This window comes from Rattus norvegicus, chromosome 2, assembly GCF_036323735.1.
Source record: "Rattus norvegicus strain BN/NHsdMcwi chromosome 2, GRCr8, whole genome shotgun sequence".
In the NCBI taxonomy this organism is placed as follows: domain Eukaryota; kingdom Metazoa; phylum Chordata; class Mammalia; order Rodentia; family Muridae; genus Rattus; species Rattus norvegicus.
Window position 1 is genome coordinate 53,877,729 of NC_086020.1, and position 23,127 is coordinate 53,900,855.

At 43.6% G+C, this 23,127-nt stretch overlaps 1 long non-coding RNA gene and 1 pseudogene across 5 annotated transcripts; one reads left to right on the forward strand and one right to left on the reverse strand.

The window, feature by feature from the left end:
• The first annotated feature begins 8,941 nt into the window (after positions 1-8,941).
• LOC120100727 (uncharacterized) lies at positions 8,942-18,026 on the forward strand. Of its 5 annotated transcripts, none has more exons than XR_005500707.2 (5): positions 8,942-9,165; positions 10,154-10,451; positions 12,461-12,703; positions 12,970-13,042; positions 16,360-18,026. It is a non-coding gene; the product is annotated as an uncharacterized LOC120100727 (long non-coding RNA). The 5 variants fall into 5 exon arrangements; XR_005500708.2 differs by having other exon boundaries at positions 10,185-10,451; XR_005500706.2 differs by lacking the exon at positions 8,942-9,165 and having other exon boundaries at positions 9,227-10,451; positions 16,360-16,462; positions 16,911-18,026.
• Positions 18,027-20,151: 2,125 nt separating this feature from the next.
• Anxa2rl-ps6 (annexin A2 receptor like, pseudogene 6) lies at positions 20,152-22,734 on the reverse strand (annotated as a pseudogene).
• Positions 22,735-23,127: the final 393 nt, after the last annotated feature.

The following is a 23,127-nucleotide window of genomic DNA, read 5'->3' on the forward strand; positions in this document are numbered from 1 at the left end:
GATCGCTCAGGCAGGTGGATACTTCTGAGTTCCAGACCAGCCTGATTCACACCCAGAATTCTAGGAGACAGGGCTATATAGTGAGAGGGACTTATAAATGAAGGAGGGAAGGGAGGGAAGGAGGAAGGAAGAGAGAGAGAGGGAAGGATGGAGGGAAGGATGGATGACTGAGTGATGAATGGGTCTGAATGAGAGGCCTTGCTGCATTTGTTGCGCTCAGAAGAAAGCAGCTATGTAAAAACAGTTCTCAGAAACTGGGAGACTCAACAATGATATTTCCCCTGGGATGTCACCTGTGTGAGACAGTGCCTGAGAAGTTAGTGACTCTCACTCTGTAGCCCACCCTTTCCCTCCAGTGGCCCCTGTGTTCTCTACACCATGCTGAGGATGTATGACGAAATAAAGTTTTATAGATGTGAAAAACAAAGTTATAAAAACAAGATTTTGAGAACTACATCTGGTGGTCAGGATGCCTATGACAAACTTGTGACCTTTCTGAGAGATACCTCTGACGTCATGATGCCCAATGATATGATAAAGTTTTGGTGATCAAGATTTTGACTAAGCTAATTAAGCAATAACAACTGTTCTTAGAAAGACCCCCTACCCCTCCCTGTGGTGAATCCCGAGAACAACTGCAAGATGTTATCCTGACCTTGCCCGACCACCCAGTTCACTCCCCCTCTAAGGGACATGCCAACTTAGTTAGCCCTTTCCCAGTGATTCACCAAGGCCAGGTGTAGGGCTGGATGAGGATAGTATCTAACTGAGCCAAGGACAGCCTCTTGAGCAGGGCAGCCAATACCTGACCAGATCCTTTGTCCTGTGTTCCACCAATGAGAATGGGCCAGCTAACCCTGTTGCTGAAGTCTGCCCTCTGTAACGAGTAAAAGTTGTGTGCTTTTTGGGTTCGGAGTTGCCTCTCCCTGCATGGATTAAAAACCTTATATCTTCATGCTATTGTAGTGGTCACTTTGTCAATCTGTGCTCTGTGGGTGGCACTCCTCAGGTAAGGCCACTATGGGGTCTTACAACATGTGGATACCAGTGCTCAAGCATGGTCAACATCCTGTGTGATTCCAAGATAGCATCTTTGTACTTTGTTGGACTATGGGTTGCAGTTTTACCTTTTCAATATTCCCAGGAATTTTAGTTGATCTTTGATTTTCTTAGTAATCCCTAACTTGTGAGGTATATCACTTACCAGGGTAGAGAATGACCACACAGATGTCAGTGTGAAGGGGACCCTTAAGTGTCATTGCTTAGAGTCTTTGATTTTGCTCTTTGAACTTCATTTTTTCAGGAAGTCTATGCTTTATTTTCCAAGAAGGAGGCCTTTTCCTGTTTACTGTTCCTCGGACCCCATCCATGAACCCCCTCAGACCCCATCCATTAACCCCATGTGTTGGGTCTGGCAGTCAAACTTACACAGTAACATCTGAAATGGGGCGGGCTTTAAACAGAATATTTTGTTCTTTCCTGGACCTGATATCCTGTCAACTCTGGGTGGACAATTCAGAACATCTAAGATCAGATTGTTTCTTTCTTGTCATTGCAACCTGTAGATCACTTACACTCCCCACTGCCTTTTTAACAATGCTTCCACTCTGCCCTCTTCTGGAAAACAATAGAAGTAATCCTAGTGAGTGGGCCACTCCTTTGTCCCTACAAAGCCTGTTAAGGTCCACATACCATTCCCAGTGACACTCTACCTACAGAGAAATTCCTCTGACTTGATTAGTGACAACTTCTTACCCCAGATTTGAATCAACTTTGCCCCTGAAACAATTACACAGGTGGTGGAGAAGAAAGATTTTAATTATGTACACTTTCCATCAAAATGCAAAGATTCTACATGGATTTAAGGAAATATTACATAACATATGCATTTAACAGTCAGGAGCACAAAATAAAGAGTCTTCAAAGCTCCAGGGCATGTAGGGCACAGTCCTTAAGCCCACAGAGGCAGCATGAGGCTCTGCTCCATGTTTCTCTGGCGCCTCCCAGGGAGTAGATTGAAGGATCTCAAGGCGTATGCTGTCCACAATGCTTGGGATTCTTTCCTTTCCAGGTTCCTCTCTCATGTCAGCCTCTGGTTTGAGTCGTTTCTGGGAGATCCCTTGGATCAAGGATTCACTCATCATCTCTGCACCGCGGTGGGTTTCGTCATCTTCTGGCTGGTGCAGAGCCCAGTGAACCCTTCTCCTGGAAGTGGCTCCTACTTCTTGAGGACCCCGAGGTCTCTCTGTAGTTTCATCCATTGGCTCCTCAACATGTGGCTCTCTGCAGCGTTTCTGTCCCCTCTTATCCCCAAATGCAGCTTCATCCATCAGAGTGGCTAAGCTGGGTGCCCCAGGTCCACAGTACCAGGGGTGCTGACAGGCGTGATGGCTCAGGGCCTCAAATTTATCCATTGCCCAAGCCGAGGTCAGTTCTAGGTTCAAGTCTGGAGACATGTGGGGCTCTGGGTGGTGCTTCCTTCCAGGGAGCTCTTCCAAGGTCGATGCAGTGAAAGCCATGGCTTCAGTTCCCAACCAAGCAGCAGAGTTAAGCACCTGATGCTCTCCAGACCAGAAGCTGCTTTTATATAGTGTTCTGCTGGAGTCAAGGGCAGGTTCCAAAGTCCAAAGAATAACACTTCTATTAGAAAAAGGGTTTGGAGCCTAATCCTGTCAAAGTGAAAATAGAATACTTTGTAAAAGCTTTGTAAATGCCCAGATTCCTTGGAATAGTGAAAGGAGCAGCAAACAGTAATTAGGTTGGTTGTCCTGTGCAGCTGTGAGGTGGTGATGCAGACATTTAATACAACAATTCAGGAGACAGAGGCAGCCAGATCTGTGTGAGTTTGAGGCCAGCCTGGCCAACAGAGCAAGTTCTGGTACAACGAGGGCCACAGAGAGACAGTGCATCTCAAAACAAACAAACCAACAAACAAAATAACAACACCAACCAACAAAATAAAACAAAAATAGTCGTGTGCCCGCTTAGAACTTTAGTAGTTGGAACCTAGTTCTAGATTCCCTGTACCAAATGAGCATTCAAATTTGGTACAATTTTTATATTTAAAAACTAAATAAGTTAGCCATTACCCATGTAGTTTCTGAATGACCTAGCCTCCAACTTTATTTCCTGAGACAGGGTTTCTGTGTGTAGCCCTGACTTTGGAGGGAAGAAAGGAAAAAAGAGAAATGATGTAATAACATTAATCTGAAAAAATTAAAAATATAATTAATATATATTTATCTGTTATTTTATGTCCTGCAATATTTCTCCTTGTAATATGTATTTAATATATTTACTTCAGAAGTGGTGTCAGAGTTAACTAATTTTTTTTTAATTTTTTTTTTTCGGAGTGGGGACCGAACCCAGGGCCTTGCGCTTGCTAGGCAAGCACTCTACCACTGAGCTAAATCCCCAACCCCTAGATTTAACTAATTTATTACTTGTTTCAACAGATACTGCTGCTAAATCTATGGAGATCAATTTATCAAACACTTTTGGTTGGTATCTATTTTATGATAGCTGCTTTCTGTACTTTGCCTGAATTCAGTGACAGAATGCCATGGTAGTGACTGTGAATGTAGCTCAACGGCAAACACAGAGGAATAGACCTTCTTCTCAGCACCTCAGGGATCCTTCTCCAAAACTGAGAGTATAATTGATCCCAAGCAAGCCTCAAGAGATACAAGAGAATTGAAATAACCCCCTGTGTCTTGTCAGACCACCATGGATTTAAATCTGAACTTTAGCAAGAACAGAAACAACAGAAAGCCTACACACTCTTGGAATCAGAACAACTCTCTACTCAATGATCTCTGGGTCAGGGGAAAATTAAAGAAAGACATTAAGTAGAGAAGGAATTCAATCAAAAGGAAGATACCACACACTCAAATTTATGACAAACAAAAAAAATTGGTCTGGGAGAAAAGTTCATAGTAAATTGCCTCCATCAAGAAATCAGGGGGTTGGGGATTTAGCTCAGTGGTAGAGCGCTTGCCTAGCAAACGCATGGCCCTGGGTTCGGTCCCCAGCTCCGAAAAAAAGAACCAAAAAAAAAAAAAAAAAAAAAAAGAAATCAGAAAGTTCCCATATCAGAAATATAAAATTCATAATAGAGTTCTCTAAAGTCACAGAACTTATAGAATGTCTCTCTATATTAAGGGAATTAGTGGTAATGACTTACAGTCTGCAGAACAATGAAATGGGAAACTGAATGGGAATTCTAGAAGTCTAGTTGTTTCAGCTGGTCTTCTGGATAAGCTGGAATCCTGGAGAGGTAGGTTCCAACAGATGCGCTGGCAAGTAAGTGCAAGCAGGCAGAGTGAGTCTTCCTTCTTCCAGTGTCTTTATATAGGTCTCTAGCAGAAGGTGTGGCTCAGATTAAAGGTGTGTACTGCCATTCCTGGATCTGGAACTTGGTTTGTTGAAGGTTGACCTTGAACTCAGAAGTCTGATTGCCTCAGGCTTCTAGGAGACTCTTAGGAGACTCGTAGGCCTGTATTACTTTGCCTGTGGCTTAGCTTTTTTTGGCCACTTTGCTTAGATCTGCATTCCAAGACCAGGATCAGAAGCCTATGTCTTCCAATCTGAAGATCTGGATCACAGGTGTGCCCTCCATTTCTCGATTGTACTTCATTCCAGATGTAGTCAAGTTGACAACTAGGAATAGCCAGCACAAAAGTACACCAGAAATCTCTAGAAAAAAATGAGCAAGCATTCTAATGAGGAACAGAAGTCAGGAAATAAAATCAGGGCTGAAAGCAATCATTTAGAAACAAAGGAAAGAATACAAAGAATCAAGAGCTAGTTCTTTGAGAAAACCAACAAGATAGACAAACCCTTAGACAAACAACCCAAGAGATAGAGAGACAGTATCCAAATTAACAGAATCAGTAATTAAAGGGAAGGACTAATGACTGACAGTGAGGAAGTTCAAATAATCATTAGGTCTTACTTTGAAAAACCCTTACTCCATAAAAATGGGAAATCTTAACGAAATGGACGATCTTCTACACAGATACCACTTACCAAGGTTAAATCAAGGTCAGGGCCAATTGATGCAGAGTTCTACCAGACTTTCCAAGAAGAGCTAAAGTATTCCTCAAAGTATTCCATAAAATAAAAACTGAAGGAACACTGCCAAATTCATTCTATGAGGCCAAATTGATGCTGATACTTAAACTAAACAAAGACTCCACCAAAAAGGAGAACATCAGGCTGGTTTCGTATGAACAGTGATTCAAAAATACTCAGTAAAATGCTCACAAATGGTATCCAATAACACATCAAAGGAATCATCCATCAAGATCAAATAGGCTTCACCCCCAGGATGTAGGAATGACTCAATATTTGAAAATCCATCAACATAATCCACCATATAAACAAACAGAAAGTAAAAAAAATCACATAATTATCTGATTAGATGTTGAAAAGGCCTTTGATTCAATCCAACACCCCTTCATACTAAAGATATCAAGCATACAGGGAACATACCAAAACACAATCAAAGCAATATACAGCAAGCCAATAGCCGACATCAAACTACATTGAGAGAAATTTAACGTATTTCCACTAAAATCAGGGACAAGCCAAGGCTGCCCACTCTCTTCCTATCTATTCAATGTAGTACTTGGGGTTCTAGCTAGAGCAATAAGAAAATTAAGGAGATCAAGAAGATACAAATTGCTATGGAAGAAGTCGAAGTATTGCCACTTGTGGGTGATATGATAGTATATATAAGGGACCCAAAGAATTGGACCATAGACCTCCTAGAGCTGACAAGAACTTCAGAAAAGTGTCTGGATACAAAATGAAATCAGAGAAATCAACAGCCCTCCTGATAAATGGGCCAAGAAAGAAATTAGAGAAATGACACACTTTATAATAGGCATGAATAATATAAAATACCTTGGTAAAATTCTAACCAAGCAAGCAAAATATCTGTATGACAAGAACTTCAAGTCCCTGAAGAAACAAGATTAAGATATCAGAAGACAGAATCTCCCAGGCTCAAGGATAAATAGGATTAACATAGTGAAACTGGCCATCTTGCCAAAAGCAATCTACAGATTCAAAGCAATCCCAGTTAAAATTCCAATGCAATTTTTTTATAGACATTGAAAGAGAAATTCTCAACATCATATGGAAAAACAAAAAATCAGGATAGCCAAAACAATCCTGAACAATAAAAGAACTTTGGGAGGAATCACCATTTCTGACCTCAATCTGCACTACTGAGTAATAGAGATAAATAAATTGCATGGTATTGGTACAGAAGCAAACACAATGTTCAATGGAATCGAATTAAAGACCCAAAAATAATCCCACCCATCTATGAACTCTTGATTCTTCATAAAGAAGTCAAAACCATACAATGGAAACATGAAACCATCTCTAATAAATGGTGCTGGATTAACTTGATGTCTACATGTAGAAGAATGAAAATAGAACCATATCTTTCATCATGCACAATACTAAAGTCCAAATGGATCAAGGACCTCAATATAAGACTGAGTGTACTAAATCTCGTAGAAGAGAGAGTGGGAAATACCCTTGAAAGCATTGGTACAGGAGACAAGTTCCTGAACAGAACACTAATGACAAACATAAAGGTCCCAGATCTCTCTGGACATTTTTACACTGTGATTCTCATATGGTTTCTTATATGCTTAGTGGAATAGAGCTCTTGCATACAAAATGCAGTTTTCTAAATTTTATAAACCTACAAAAGTTAAATGGAGGCAAAACCATGGAAGAAGGATGTGTCAGAAGTTATAATTACAAAGATACTATGGTAATGGAGTTTCAAAGTAACAGGTTTATTTTTCTTTTAGTTTTTTCAAGACAGGGTTTCTTGTTTAACCTTGACTGTCCTGGAACTCACACTGTAACCCAGGCTGACCTCCAACTCAGATATCCACCTGCCTCTGTCACCCAAGGGTTGAGAGTAAAGGCTTGCTTTAACATCACCAAGATTAAAAAAAAAAATCTTAGATGAAAACCAATCATTTCTAGATGACGTTTATTTTTTGGTAAAAGAATGTTCCACAGAGGAACACATATTCGGGCATAGAGAAAAGTTTAACTCTTTCCCAAAAACTTGATACAAATTAAAATTTAAACATAAGGTTTAGTTTCCAACACTTGCCAAGGAAGGAGATTGGATGTGTACACCAGGATAACTATTTACATTCTACGCTGGGCCTGGTGTCTATATCAGACTGTGGGACTTGGCAGAGATTTGATGCTGCTGCTGTTTCAAGCCAGTGTTTGCCAAGAGCTTCCATACTTTTAAAAGCTGGGGTGATTCTCCCAGATTGGTACACCTGCCCTGCTGGGCTTTGAGCAGCCCGGCTTGTTGTCCAGAGAGGGCCCAGGAGAGCCTGAGTGCAGGGCACCAGTGGCCTACAGGTCTGGATGCAGCTTGCAGTTTGCCAAGTTCAAGAATTGACTCAAGTGGACAAGGTAACAGGATTTTCCTGTTTTAGGCGATCTCTGTACACCTCATCTTTTTCTGTGTCCTGCTCTAAAGATGGCTCTAGTCTGGAGGTGAAGATCAACAGCTAGATATCTCAGGCTTCTGTGTAAGCGCGCATCCAAAGGCACAACGTTTCTGGTCCTGGGGTAGTGGGAATTGCTTCAGCTGAGCCAGAGCAGAGACTTCTGGGCAGAGTGGAAATTTTCTGTGTGAAAATAGCCTCCGGAACCTTTTGGGCTGTTTGGAAGATTTTGAGTTTTTTCATCCTAGACCTAAGCCTGTACATTTCCCTTTAACTGAAGGTAGGCCAGCGCTGGCGGTCACCTGGACCCCAGTACAGCCAGAAGGCCCCCAGTGCTGTGGTGCTGTGCATTTTCAGCAGGGTCCTGGCCAAGGCCAATAAACTGCAGATGAACTCCAAATTCCTCAGAAATACAGGTCTCACCAGTGCCACCTACAGGCGAGCTTGGAGGTGTGGCTTGGCAGCTTCTGTCTTCTCCGCTACCCACCAGAGCCCTGACCTGCAATGCAGACTCTTCTTGGTGCTTCAAGGTCCACACAGTACCAGATGGCCTGAACATCTTTTTCTGGCCTAACGGCTTTAATGTATCCTCTCTGCTGGCAACATTTGGGTTTGGTTCTAGGAATGATATAAATTATATGGGTTTTTTTTTTTCTTCACTTTCTAGAGTATTTGGTCCACCACCCCCACTTTCTGTGCTAGGCAAAAAAGTGATTTCCAGTAGCCACCAGGGTTCAGCCCTCTCTTCCTCGATAGGGAATAAAAGAAGCAGAGCTGTCTGTCTGCCAGGCTGTGCCTCAGGACACACGCTGCTGAGCAAGCTCTGCTTTCCTAACCTGTGTAGTTGGGAAAACTGAACCAGGAAAACCTCTTCAGGGGCCACAAACAAGGCTCTTCCTGGTATCAAAACAGTTTATCCCAAAGAACCGTGTTTGGGGTCTGTGAGAGTGAAGGGGTCTTTGAATACCTCAGGTAATGTAGGGACAAAGCCCCGCCTTCTGCTGTCATAACCTAAAAAGCAGTCTTTGGCCTCTGCCCTGCTACATGGATTCAAGAGATTTCTCCTTGGTGTGCTTCTTTTGGGAGATCTCACCCCAGACTGGTGGTGGACTCACTCTGTGAAATGGATTCTGGCAGAGCACAGAGCTAGCTCAGCTCCTGCCGACTTTCCTGGGTTAGCAGAGGAGGACCCTGTTCTCTATGGTGCAAACAACTGTGGGCAGCAGCCAAGGCAGGAGAGCCCTGGAGTATGGATTCTCTCCAGGAGACCTAACAGAACTGAAAGTCTTTGCCAATTGTTGTCGACAGACAGAACACACTAGAACACACCTTGCTCCAAGACAAAAGTCTGAGCATGCTCTGTGGGGCCTAGGCTGGGGGCTGTTCCAGGTGTCTCCTAGAGTGACGGTATTCTCTGCTCCCCCTGGGTCCTCCTCTGAGATCTGTACTTCTGGTTTCTTGCTTCCAGGACAGAAGGGAGGAGCCAAGCTGAAGGATTGCTTGTTCTCTGCAAGAATCAGTTGACCAAGATGCAGCTGTCACCTGATTATAAATCTCCTAACACCTGGGGAGCAAGGCACAGGCCATGGCTGAAGATTTTCCTGGGTGGGGACACAAACAGGCTGAGCTTCTGTTGTTCTCCCTGGTCTATCAACCTCACAGACAGGTAACTGGGCTCCACAGCACAAGCACAGCCCTCAGCAGGGGGAGGTAAAGAGCTAAGGCCTGTGTATCTTCATCTTCCTCAATTTCTGTTTCAGTTTCTCTGTGGTACAGAGTTTAGAACAGCTGTGCCTGCTTAGCAGCTTGGTGTGCTGGGGCAAAGCCTTCTGCAGCCAGCTGGCTCTGCATTTTAAAAGTCTCCCAGCCAGCTAAACCAGCCAATCCTGGCTTACCAACCTTCACCGAACCTCCAAAACCTCGGGCATGCAGGGGTTGGGGTGGAGAACAGTGTAAATGTGTCATTGCTAAAAACAGAAAGTAAACATGCCCACAGAAGAGGAAATGGAGAGTCTGTCAGAAGCCAGGAAAAGGAAACCTAAGGCAGATCAGGGCTGAGCAGATGCAGAAGAGCCTAGACAACTCAGCCACTGCAGGGTGAGGGCTGCTGGATCACTGGGGAAGGTACTGGTCTGGCTTCTGAGTACTTGGGACACGGCTCCCTGAGGATGACCTTGCATTGTTCCTGACTGGCCCTGGATTTCGGGGGGCCTGGAGTTACAAAGCAGCACATGTCCACTTCAGTCAGGGATTGGCTGAAAACACACAGCCAATTCCAGACACCACTGAGCTGCCTGCCTTCTAGTTGTGGTGGCCCTGGTCACCCTGGCACCTGAAAACTGTTTGCATTCCTTAAAGTGGAAGGCTGAAAACTAGGCTCAGAAAACTTGCAGAAACTTGCAGGCCCAGCCTCAGAGGAACTGGTGGTAATTTACACCTAGAAATTTACCCTACCCAAAACATTTTGGCTTAGCTCTGAGACCCTGGGGCCTAGAAACCTTTGATCTCCATCCTGGATGAAGGTCCATTCAAGCTTGCAACGGTCCTTAGATGGGATGGGTGGTAGGTGTGTGGATGGAGGTAAAGAAAGGGGATGACAGGAAGACCAACAGCAATCTAGGCAGCAAAACCTTGTACTTGTCTCCTTGAGTCAGGACTTCTCATGACTGAGCAATCACACTCCAGGATGCGTCTGGACCTGGAGACATGTGGAACCCTCCGGCCAGGTTATGGAGGAAGATCCCTGCTCACCAAGTCTGGCAACTCAACAGCCAGCAGTGCCCTTGCCCTTGTTAAGAAAAATTGACTGCATTTCCAAAAGGGAGCTGCAATGTTGGCTGAATGTAAGCAGCAGCAGAATCAATCCCATCGCTGCCAAGACCCAGTTGCTGATGCAGGATTCTGAACTTCAGAGGAAACTAAGTAATTCTCCCTGTGGAGACATGGAATCTGGTAAGTGTTGGAAGACTCATCCCAGGTTTGAGTTTTAAGCTTTAAGAACTTCTTTGACACATAGTTAAAGTTTTGATTGTATCCTTAATGTTTGTTCCTCTTTGAGACAGTCCAATACCTTAGTACAAATGTCAAGTAAAAATGTCAATTTTCATCTAACCTTGATTTTTGAGGCTCCATTATGAAAGAAAACACACATGTTTTGTGATTATGGCCAATGTTTAAAAGGCGGACTCTCTAGGAAGAGGACAGTGTTTCCTACAGAGGGTGAGCATTTATTCAAAGGGTTGACTGTGTGAGAACAACGCTGCCTTTAGACCACCACGCATCTATTTATAAAACTGGCTTCAGTTAGAGGAATGAGACTGAATTAAAGGAATGTGATTATATTTCCATTTATTTTGTGAAGGGATCTCTCTACATAGCCCTGGCTGTTCTGAAGTAGCTATATAACCAGGGTGCCCTTGCACTACAGAGATTCTCCTGCTGCCTGGGGTGGGGGTGGGGGTGGGGGTGGGGTGGGGGTGGGGTGGGGGTGGGATTAAATGAGCCAAGCCTGGCTCAGAAAGATTGATTGTTTTAAAATTTGGTATTTTGTTGAAATTACAATTTCATTACCTTCTTTTCCTGCCTTTTCCTCCATCCCTTCTATGTGCCCCTGTGGTAACAGCCCCTTTCTGTATTTGTAGCATATATGTGCTGCTTTGCATGTTTGTGTGTGTATATACGTGGTGTGTTCATGTATGTATTCCTAACATATGAATACCACCTGATCAGTCTGTACAGTGTCCTTAGTATTTATGTGATTTGAAAGCTGAGCACCTGGTTTTGGATAATTAATGTGGGAGCTCTTCCCTGGGGAAGACTGTTTCTCCTCTTCTCAGATTCCTTGGGGTTTTTGTGGTTGTAGTTGATGTTGTTTTGATTTTTTTTTTAAGTTAGTTTGTCTAAGGCTGAGGCCTCATGGGCTCCCCCACTTCCAGATCTGCATATCTCTTGGCGTTTTCCTTGTTCAATCTCCATGTTGGCTGCCACATTTCTGAGACTGCAGTGGTGTAGGAAAAGGTGAATCTTTATTAGAAGGAATTGCTTTAATATAGGGTAGGGCTTTTGGTTTTTCTTGCTCTGTAAATGCCTGACTCTTCATTCAAAAGCTCACTTTTATTGAACAGATTAAAATTTGTTTAAAACTTGGATTTCCTTTACATGAAGAATTGACTCTACATTAAGTAGATTGACATTTTATTCGAGTGATGAGTGTTTTCTGTACTAGTTGAATATTTATTTAATGATGGACTTAATAGTAATTCCAGTCATTAGTGCTTGAAAACCATGTTAATGTGGCCAACTAAAAGATTTTAGTCCTTTTTATTGAGAGTCAACTAAAGAACGGTCTTGTGCCTCTGAGAAGTCTATGAAAACCAAGCTCAGAGGCACAAAACTTTTAAAATGGCAGAAATACAAATCGAGATCAAAGTTAGATAATGATCAGGGAAACCTTGAAACATTCAGACACATAATTTTGTCAGTTAGTTTTTACCTAAATGTTTCGTGTTAGGTCACTTTAATTATTTGGTGGCTACATCTGGACCATGGTCAAGACCAAGGAACTTTCAAACATGTGGACATTGGAGGGTGGGGTAGAGGGCTGAGAACTGGGCAAAGGCAATTTGGGTCAGAATAGGATGCTAAGACCTTAGATATTTCAGAGTCCTAGAAATTGATTGAATAGATTGACTTTTCATGAGCACGACTGATTAGTTCTTACAGATTCACCATTTATTTACAGAACTGACTTTTAATTTGAAAGACTGATTTTATGAAAAATGTACTTTTCTGAGAAGGATCAACTTCTCATTTAGCTCATGAAAGCAAAGAGAGTTTAGGCTGAATTTATACTGTGTTGTTTCAAGTTGTTTCTTTGGATTACCAGTTTAACTTCACACATTAGCACACAAAAGCCCAAGAACTCTAGTTTTCTTCACACCCTTGTTGTCTCCATTTTCCAGATCAGCATTGATAGTGTCCCAGGAAACACCATCAACAGGGGAAAGCAAATGTTTTGAGGCAAGATCCTGCATCCTGAAGCCAGGACAAGCATCTCTTCAGAAAGGAACTGTGCACCTGAACAATGGAGTCTTCCTGAGACCACACTTGTAGATGCCAAACTAAGCAGGAGCAGATCATAGCACCTGGAGTGCACTAGAGCCTGTAAAGAAGTCTCTGGATATAATACTCTATCTTCTTCTCTGGTATGTTCTTTGTAACCTACTGACAGGTTTTGTGTGTCAACTTGACAGAAGCTGGAGTTATTACACAGAAAGGAGCCTCCCCTGAGGAAATGCCTCCATGAGATCCAGCTGTAAGGCATTTTCTCAGTTAGTGTTCAAGGGTGGGAGGGCACATTGTGAGTGTTGCCATCCCTGGGCTGGTGGTCTTGGGTTCTAAAAGAAAGCAAGATGAGCAAGCCAGGGGAAGCAAGCCAGTGAGTAACATCCCTCCATGGCCTCTGCATCAGCTCCTGCTTCCTGTCCTGGGTGAGTTCCAGTCCTGACTTCCTTTGGTGATGAACAGCAATGTGGAAGTGAAGGGTGAGTAAATTCTTTCCTCCCCAACTTGCTTCTTGGTCATAATGTTTGTGCAGGAATAGAAACCCCGACTAAGACACTATCCATAGCCTACTTTCAAGTCCTAAGTCTATACACGTTTTGAGGCATAGTTAAAAGCTCTGTGCTGTCCTTTTCTTTGTTGCCCTTTTGAAAAAATCCTCTATTTGAGGATGAAATTTCCACTGTAAACATTTGACTTTCATCTAACAGTGTCTTTCCCCAAAATGTTTTCACATACACACACACACACACACACACACACACACACACACACACACACACACACACACACGCGCGCGCAGGAGAGAGAGAGAGAGAGAGAGAGAGAGAGAGGAACAGAGAGAGACAGAGACAGAGAGATTGCAGCTTTTTTCTTTCTTCCTTCCTTTCTTTCTGTCTGTCTGTCTTTCTGCTTCCTTTCTTTGTATTTAAGATTTCTCTATGTAGTACAGGGTGCCCTGAAACTCATTATGCAGAATACTAAGTTCAAAGTCATGTACCACCATACCAACTAAGATGGACTTGTGGGTTTTTTTTTTTTTCTGATCCAATCGATAAGATACAATTTGCCCATCCAGACAACACAAAATCCTGTATACACCCGTCCCTTAAGAATAGTCGTAACAACCTGAAACCATGGCCAGGAAAGAAGCTTAACATCTGCTGCCAGGTTCTCTCAGACCCTCTTCCTCACTCTGATTTTTGTTTAGTGTATGTTTTGTTTTGTACTTTCATAGAAATTATTGAAAGCATACATCTGAAAGAAGCACAGAGTAGCATTTGTTTCTTGCATACAGCCAGCCCCAAGAAGGCCCCAGTTCAAATGACTCTAAAATTACAAACTCAACTTTTCTAGAACATGAATGTTACCATTTGTTGGAACTGTGTCTTTTGACATTGCCATAATAAAAAAAATTTTAGTATATAGATATTTGATAAACATCTATTTTCATATCCCATATTTCATAGCCTTAAATTTTAAAACTCATATATGTTATCTATGTATTATATGATGTCTAGGGGATCAGAAACCCTCTTTAGGGATCTGCAGGTCCCAGACACTCATCTGATACACGGACACATATGCATGCAACACAGCAGTATGCAGTAAATAAAAAAATAAGTCAAATTAAAATACTCTTGCAGGGATAGAGAGAGAGGCTCAGTAGTTAGGAGTTCAAATTGCTTTTGAGAGGACCCAGGTTTATTTCCCATTAAACACATGGCGACTCACCACATTTCGGGCTATCTAAAGCATTCTCGTGCACTCTGTGGGCACCATGCACACACTTTATGAACCACTCATACATAAATATAAATACAAATGGGTCTCTCTTTTTTTTGGCTTCTAGAATGATCTTTATTTTTTCTTGCAGAATAAATAATACAATGTTAGATTTTTCAAGCCCTCCAATGAAATATCACTATTTTCTTTCTTTTCTTTTTTTTTATTAACTTGAGTATTATTTACATTTCGAGTGTTATTCCCTTTCCTGGTTTCCGGGCAAACATCCCCCTAATCCCTCCTCCTACCCTCCTTTATGGGTGTTCCCCTCTCCATCCTCCCCCCATTGCCGCCCTCCCCCCAACAATCTAGTTCACTGGGGGTTCAGTCTTAGCAGGACCCAGGGCTTCCCCTTCCACTGGTGCTCTTACTAGGATATTCATTGCTACCTATGAGGTCAGAGTCCAGGGTCAGTCCATGTCTAGTCTTTAGGTAGTGGCTTAGTCCCTGGAAGCTCTGGTTGCTTGGCATTGTTGTACATATGGGGTCTCAAGCCCCTTCAAGCTCTTCCAGTTCTTTCTCTGATTCCTTCAATGGGGGTCCTATTCTTAGTTCAGTGGTTTGCTGCTGACATTCGCCTCTGTATTTGCTGTATTCTGGCTGTGTCTCTCAGGAGCGATCTACATCCGGCTCCTGTCGGCCTGCACTTCTTTGCTTCATCCATCTTGTCTAATTGGATGGCTGTATATGTATGGGCCACATGTGGGGCAGGCTCTGAATGGGTGTTCCTTCTGTGTCTGTTTTAATCTTTGCCTCTCTATTCCCTGCCAAGGGTATTCTTGTTCCCCTTTTAAAGAAGGAGTGAAGCATTCATATTTTGATCATCTGTCTTGAGTTTCATGTGTTCTAGGCATTTAGGGTAATTCAAGCATTTGGGCTAATAGCCACTTATCAATGAGTGCATACCATGTGTGTTTTTCTGTGATTGGGTTACCTCACTCAGGATGATATTTTCCAGTTCCAACCATTTGCCTATGAATTTCATAAAGTCATTGTTTTTGATAGCTGAGTAATATTCCATTGTGTAGATGTACCACATTTTCTGTATCCATTCCTCTGTTGAAGGGCATCTGGGTTCTTTCCAGCTTCTGGCTATTATAAATAAGGCTGCGATGAACATAGTGGAGCACGTGTCTTTTTTATATGTTGAGGCATCTTTTGGGTATATGCCCAAGAGAGGTATAGCTGGATCCTCAGGCAGTTCAATGTCCAATTTTCTGAGGAACCTCCAGACTGATTTCCAGAATGGTTGTACCAGTCTGCAAATGGGTCTCTTTAAGATGTAGAATATCCTATATTTAAAAATATAGTATATGTTTATTAGTATAGTATACGTTTAGGATAGTGTTTCCTCTAATGAAATGACTTTAATAGACTCTAGGTATATTTTATAAGGACAATGATTTTTAGGATATAACATTTAAAAAGGAAATGACATTTAAACATCATGTAATGATCTGTCATAAAAGAAGAGGTTTTATAAATAAAGGGAACTTCCCATAAAGTATCCAAATATATTATATTTTCCTATGTTACTTATCTTGAGAGATGGTTTACTTCTATATGTTGTGCTTACAATATGTCAAGGTTTTGTGAAGTTTGTCTCATGGGTCTCCAAATAATATTTATATGATTTTCACAAAGTCAAAGACCTAGGGTCTTTTTTATTGTTTAATTTAATTTATTCTGTTAATTTTTATTTTTCAGTTTATAGATTTATTCAGGGGTCATCCCTAAGTGTCCTGTCTCCCACATGAGCTGTGCAGGAAAAGATGTGTCTTAAAGCAAATCAAAGCTGGATAGTTCCTGTAGCATTGGGATGTCCCCAAGATCTATATTGTTCCTGAGTATGATAGCTTAGGAAGAAAGGTCCTCTGAATGCACTCAGGGATAGAGAGATATGAGAGGGTCAGCAGGTGAGAGTGCAGACCACCTGTGCAGTAACAGATTTTCAGGGACATTAATGACCTCACATGGAGAATTTGAATTCTCATGACAATGTCTTCCACTCAAGGAGAGATCAAAGAAGTTTTGAGGAAGGAAAATGAGAGCAGAGCTGCACCAGGCCACTCAGAAAGGACATCTTGAAGAGAACTCCTGCCTCTGGAGGAAGTAAGGTAAGTCCAGTGGACAGCCAGTGAACCTCATGTGAAATCCTCTCACAGAAACATCACCAGACTGCAAAATCAATGGCCTGCCTCCTTCTCTTCCTAACACAAGAAAGAACTTTGAGCAATGCGACTATCATGCTTCTGTCTCATGCTGCCATGCCTTCTGTCTCTGATGGTGGGGTCTGTCCTCTGAGATTCAAACTGCCTTGGAGGTTTGAAAGCCTGGGATACATTCTTACATTTCTTAAGTGCTCATGCAGTGGGAACAAATGACCTCTTCTTCCTGCTGCTGTGTGTGCCTGTTGTAATGGACGGCATCCCAAGGGAACTCTCTTACCCACAAGAAACCTTTCTTATCTTTGGGGGATGTGAGGGAAACAAATAAACATTTTTTAATAGATAGCCTAAAAACAGGATGACCAATACTGCTTTACAGTGACTCTGCTTCTTCTAGGCACGGAGCCAGAGACACCCTGAGAAGTTTCTAGTGTTTAAGTCTTCAGTAGAGCTTCAGGAAAGATCTGGAGACCCAGATGTGGTGGTGGACCTACTGCACCTCCCAATGCATGCACCCTGATCTTAATTGATAGAGCATAAGCATGGAGTCTTCGTCATTGTTTATAAATATATTGTTTCATTCATTCATTTATACATTTCCGTTCATTCATTCTGCGGTGGTTTAAAGGAAGGTGGTCCTCACAGGTTCATATTTGAATGTTTGGTTCCTAATTGGTTGAACTCCTTTTTGAAAGATGAAGAAGTGTGTTCGTTTTGGAAGGAAGTGACTCCAGGTGTTTTCTCTCTCTCTCTCTCTCTCTCTCTCTCTCTCTCTCTCTCTCTCTCTCTCTCTCTCTGTGTGTGTGTGTGTGTGTGTGTGTGTGGTGTGTGTGCGTATGTGTGTGTGTCTGTCTCTCTGTCTATCTCTGTCTCTTTCTGTTTGTCTGTCTTTCTATTTGTTTGTCTGTATGTCTCTGTCTCTCCTCCCCCCCTCCCTCCCTTCTGGTGGTGCTGCCATCTGGTGGTGAAACATGATGTGAGCACTCTCAGCCATTCCTTCCCTCTGCTGTCAAGGGCTCTAACTCTGTGAAACCATAATCCATACTAACCCCTTCTTTCACAAGTTGCTTTGATGTGGATTATGTTGTTTTGTCAGAGCCATGGAAAAGTGACAGATATATTATCCATTTTCTGTTTGCGCAGATGTGAAGCTGCATGTCCTTGATTTCATGCAGCTCTGTGTTCTCTTTCAAGCTATGTCCCCTCCCAGCTCTCAAGCATCCCTGAGAGCATTAGCCAACTTTTCCCATACATTTTACCAAGCTACTCACATGTGACAAGAGGAAAACATGAGTTCATGTATCCAGCAAGCCTTAGACCTACAAATGAAAGACATTGGGTATCTGTCATCTGGAGACTTGGTCATCCAATTGGGTGTGGCTGTCTCCAGGTACAAGCATCTCTCTGCAGACCATACAACTTCATCCTTCTTGTGAAGAACAATAATTGCTACACATCTGATCCCCACTCCCTCTTCATTCAGTCTTTTACCACTGGATCCTTTGTTGTTGTTGTTGTTATATCAATGAACTTTTAGAAACAGGGCTGCTAGGGAGTTCAATGTTTATGCATCTCTGGGGTATGTTGATTCTCTAGACTTCAAGAACATTGAGCATGCAAATGGTAGTCAGCCATCCATGGAGGCTTATCACCTCCATGGTAAAGTAAGACTCCAACCAACAATAGCACCAAACCAAACCAGGTAAATGCACAGAAACCAGATGCAGCATCATTTGAGTTATAACATCAAACACTGTAAATGTGCATAGAGACCTGCTACAGTGTCAAGTCAGGCACAGAGTTAAAACTGTGAAGGCTCATAGAAAGGGGCTGCAGTGTTATGAGGGAGTCCCAGACAGATCCTGTAGTGCTACTGTGGGAGAAGCCAGAGGTCTCAAACCAGACCAGTGATTCACTACAATGAACATTCGCAGGTAAAGCTGTATGGGCAAAAGGTGTAATGTGTGACACACGGTGACACACTGCAGCTGTCACAGAGATAGTTTATTCATTTATTTGTTTTTATTTTTTGTTTTGTAGGATTTCAAGGGCAGGATATGGAGGGATGGGAAGGTCAGTGGGGTTGGGGTGCAAATATATAATTCACAAAGAATCAAGACGAAGTTTAAAAACATTAAGGAGGTTATACTTATTAATGTGTATAAATAAAAATGTGCATGGAATAGAAGTTAAATAACAAATTGGCTATGAATTTGAAGGAGATCTGGGATAGGTACCTTGGAGAGTGTGGAAAGAGAAAATAGAAGAGGCATGTTCTTACTAAACAATCTCAAAAATGTACAAAACCACATAAACGTTATTGTAGCCAGATATGGCTGCACTGCCCCGGTACAGCATTGCAACCACACAGACAAATAAAGACCTACCAGAGAGATATGCAAATGATATACTTGAAAAGTTCTAGTTCACATTAAAAACTGACAACACATTAAAAAAATCTATGTAAAAGAAAGGCTTTTCACAGAGAAAGAAAAGGGTGTAACACAAGAAATGAAGAGAGCTGAGACTGAGATGAGTTTTATAAGGGGGTGTGGGTCAGATGCCTTGGGTAAGTTGCCAGACTGAAAATGTGCTTTTGCCTTAGGTGCTGGACATGCAGTCCACAAACCTTAGAACCCAGACTGGATTTCCAGCATTTAGAAACGATTGTGAATGGAGAGGACCCAAGAAGAAAATGAAATCGGGTCTGGATCCCATTTCCTACATAGGGCACACAGGCCCCAGGGGGTTTAACCCAGTCTTCCCTCTACTTTTGCTGGACTCTGGGTTTCCAAAGGATCCCACTACAGCCTCCCTGACACAGTCTGATTCCATCTGAAAACATAAGCACCTAGAAATCAAATATGCTGTGTGCAGTCAAGGTCGGACTCAGCCTCTGCCTGCTGATAGCACTGGGGAACTGGACTTGGCTGACAAGGCTCAGCCTCTCATGAACCAGGATCAGACAACCCAAAGCTCAGGCACTGGACATTGCTCATCTGCAAGAGGAGCATTTCTGGGGAAAGGTGCCCACCGCTGCCCTGATCACTGGCCTGGATGTTGCAGATAGAGCTTCACGTTCTGCAAATGACCCTCTTGGTTTAGGACTCTTTCATTGGCTCCTGCTCCCCTGTTGATAGGGAAAAGCCTGAGGGTGCAGTAACCATAGACTTAACCAGGACCACAAGGCTTGGGTAAAACCAGGACAGTGACAGTGAGAAGCCATCAGACCCCTGTCTTTGGCTGCTTGTCGCTGGACCAAGAGCATGGCAGCGAAATAACCAGGAGGCTTCCAGAGAAAGTGTGAATAGAGAGGCTTCTGCCAATCGGGTAAGATTTTAGTTCCCTGGAACACTCCTCCCCCGAATCCCTGCAGGATTAAAGCCAGACCTGCTTTCTGATGGCAGGTTGTATCCTGGTTAGCCACTCCCTGGCCTTTCCCTGAATCCCAGAAACTGGTGATCCAGGCTGAAGTCAATGCCTTTGAAAACAGTCGGGCTCAACCCAGAATATTTCCTTTGAAACCTTTTATTAAATCACACAGACCATCGAAGGCCAATCTCTGTGTTTCTTATTGTGGAAGCATGGGGTTGCACTGAAGATAGCGGGCTGCAGAGAATGGAAAGGCTTAGTCATAGTCACACAGATCCTCTTTGGCACAGACCTCGCCCTAAAACGCCAGAAAGGCACCTGCTGCCCGCTAAGGCTTCCTGCTGCCAAAGGCCGGCGGGCAGCAGCCATGGAGCAGGCAGCTTAGCGGGCAACGAATGTGCACCAGCAGTCCTGGCCAGTCCAGAATCTACTTCTCCAGTCTCTAATGGCCCTTCATGAGCCCTTTCTGGAGCAACTCCTATCACAGTCTCGGTGTGGTGTGTTTCGTCGCCACGGTGGGGCGCTCTGGAACAGGGCTGCAGGCCACTGTGAGTGATTCTTCTGCAGGGTCCTCCCCAGTTCCTGGAGTCGTGGGTTTGTCCACCTGTTCCTCATGGATGGCGCTCACGGAATCAGGAATGCTGGGCTCCGAGGTGCTCTGGATACTGCAAGTGTCGGTCCTGGGATAGATTCCTGCGAAGTCACCGATCCAAACTACAAGAGGTTGTTCCTGGTAGACCCCACCACTGTAGGCTGGGAACACGCCAAGGACCGGATACAAAGGAAGAGTCCAGAGATCTCGGTCCTCCAAGAAGCTGGGGAGCAGAGGAGACTGGGCCTCTTGCACCAGAGGGACGGAATCCCAAGCCTGCTTCACTTGCACGGACTGGAAAGTCGACTCCATCCCTCCAGCAGTACTTGCCGCTTGAGGACAGCAGCCTGTGAAGCAGCCCTAGGAGCAGCCCTAGGAGCACCCTGGAGCAGGGCCAGGCCTGTGGGTTTTGTAGTTTTCGAGGACGGTGGGTGCGATGAATTGGGACATTTTTCTAGGTGAAATCGTCCATTTGCCGGACGGACCTCCGAAAAAGAATCGTTAAACAAACGAAATCGGACAAATATTAGGTTGGAGCCTTGTTCTGGCGGCAGGGAGAGAGAGAGAGAGAGAGAGAGAGGCGAGGAACAAAATCCAGTAAGCGGCGGCTTGAAATCACGGTCGGATTTCGTCCTTTCCGCCAAACGGAACCTGGCTCATAGGACGAGTCGCAGTTCACTGCATACTGATACCCAGAGACTAAAAGCCTGTCGCTAACCTCCCTGAAGCTGTGCTGAGAGAAAAGTAGGCCGGACAGCGACCCCCTGCTGTGAAGACGTCGCTGTCCTGCGGGTCTGAAGCAGCATTGTTTATGGGTGAACCTGGCTTCACTGGAAATCCTTCATGGCCCCCATCCCAGCTGTGGCGCCCACCACTGTGGACAAGCGCGGGCGAACTAATCACAGACTTGCCCAGGATCACAAGTCTTGCCTAAACCCAGGTTGTGCTAGTGAGAAACTTAAGTTGTCCTGCATTTTGCTCAGTGAGGTCTGATTCATGCCCGCGAGGTGACAGAATTTGAAATGACCTGAAGAAGGGACAAAGCATCATAGACCCAATAGCATTGGAGACCTGGTCCAAAACTGAAAACCGTAGGCGCACAGAATGGAAAGCAGCTGCGATGGGGATTTGTGTTTTCACAGAATTTGTAGTCTTTTAGGGGTCGGCATCTCAGTCTTGGCACGCTTGCCAGGTTGAAAACCTATAAACGTTTATTGACAGTGGATGACACGAAATCTGCTATCGAAACGAATAGGACGGTTTTTCAGCGTTTATAAACATTGGGAGGTCCAGGGAACCAGAAAACAATCCAAACCCGCAGCGTCTGCGTCGCATCTTCTGCGTTCTCCCACCTGGACTCCAAGGGTTTGGACTGACTTTGGGGCTCACACGATCGCTGGTTCACATAGTACCCCACTGCAGCCTTCCTGGCTGAATCTGATCCGGTCAGCAAAACGAAAGCACCGAGAATCAAAATCACGTATGCGGTTTGAAATCACCTTCGGATTTCAGACAGGGCCTCCTGACAGCCAAGAGAAACTTGGCTCTGTAGGAAGTCGCAGTTATCGCCCTGAGAATCCAAAGGGCGGAAGGACTCTGACCATTGGGATTGGTCCCTAGGCGAAGAGGAACCCCACAGCGCTCCCTGCTGTGCAGAAGTGGCTCTCCTAAAAATGGGAGGCAGAGCTGGGAATCTAGGAAGCTTTGGGAGCTTCTAGTTCAGTCATTAGCCTGGCTCCAGCTGTGTCCCCTACAAGTGTGGACAAGGGGACAGGAGGAATAACTATGGACTTGCCAAGGATTTTAAGACTTGCCTAAAACCCGGAGTATGCGAGTGGGCCACGCGGGATCCTCCTTGTTTTCCCTGTGGAACAAGTGTACTCTAGGACCTTGGCCACAAGGCCAAGGAGGAAAAGCCAAGGAAATGGAAAAGACCAGCTGAGGTGGGATGGTCTTGGAGCCCAGGTCTGTGAGGATCCAGAAAACCTTAGAACGGAAGGGAAAGCAGCAGAGATGGAAATTTGTGTTTGCATCAAATTTGTAGTCTTCCTGGTATTTGGGGGGCAGGGGCGGTGTCACCAGTCACACTAGCCAAGCTGAAAACTTGGGCCGAAAACGTCTTTTATCAACAGTAGACAGTATGAAATCTGCTTTTTGGTGTGGATGGCACATTTCCAAGAGCCAGTTCATGAGATCTTTACGAGCACTTATTAGTAATATCTAATTCCTAAACAAGTTAATAAATTTTTATGGGCAATCATTATCTAACATCTAGTTCTTACCTTTTATAAATCTTCAAAGTATAATTTAAAACTATTTTTAATTGTTCTCTTAAAATAATGCTTTCTAACAATTTTAATTGTTCTCTTAAAATAATGCCAAAGCCCACCTCCGACTACAGACCCACAGCCTACAAAACCATTTGTTGTTGGAAAAGCTTTTAATCTGTCTTACCACTATCATGTGACTATGTAAATGATTTGTAAAGTAAAACACCTACTTCCCCAGAGATAATGTCATAAAGTCCCAGTTTAGGCAATCAGGAGCATCTCATGTATAAGAAAGAGAAATAGAAAAGATAGAACAGACAAATTGCCATGAGAACTATGGCTCAATGTTTTTCTCCCGCCAAGAGTTCCACAACAGGTTC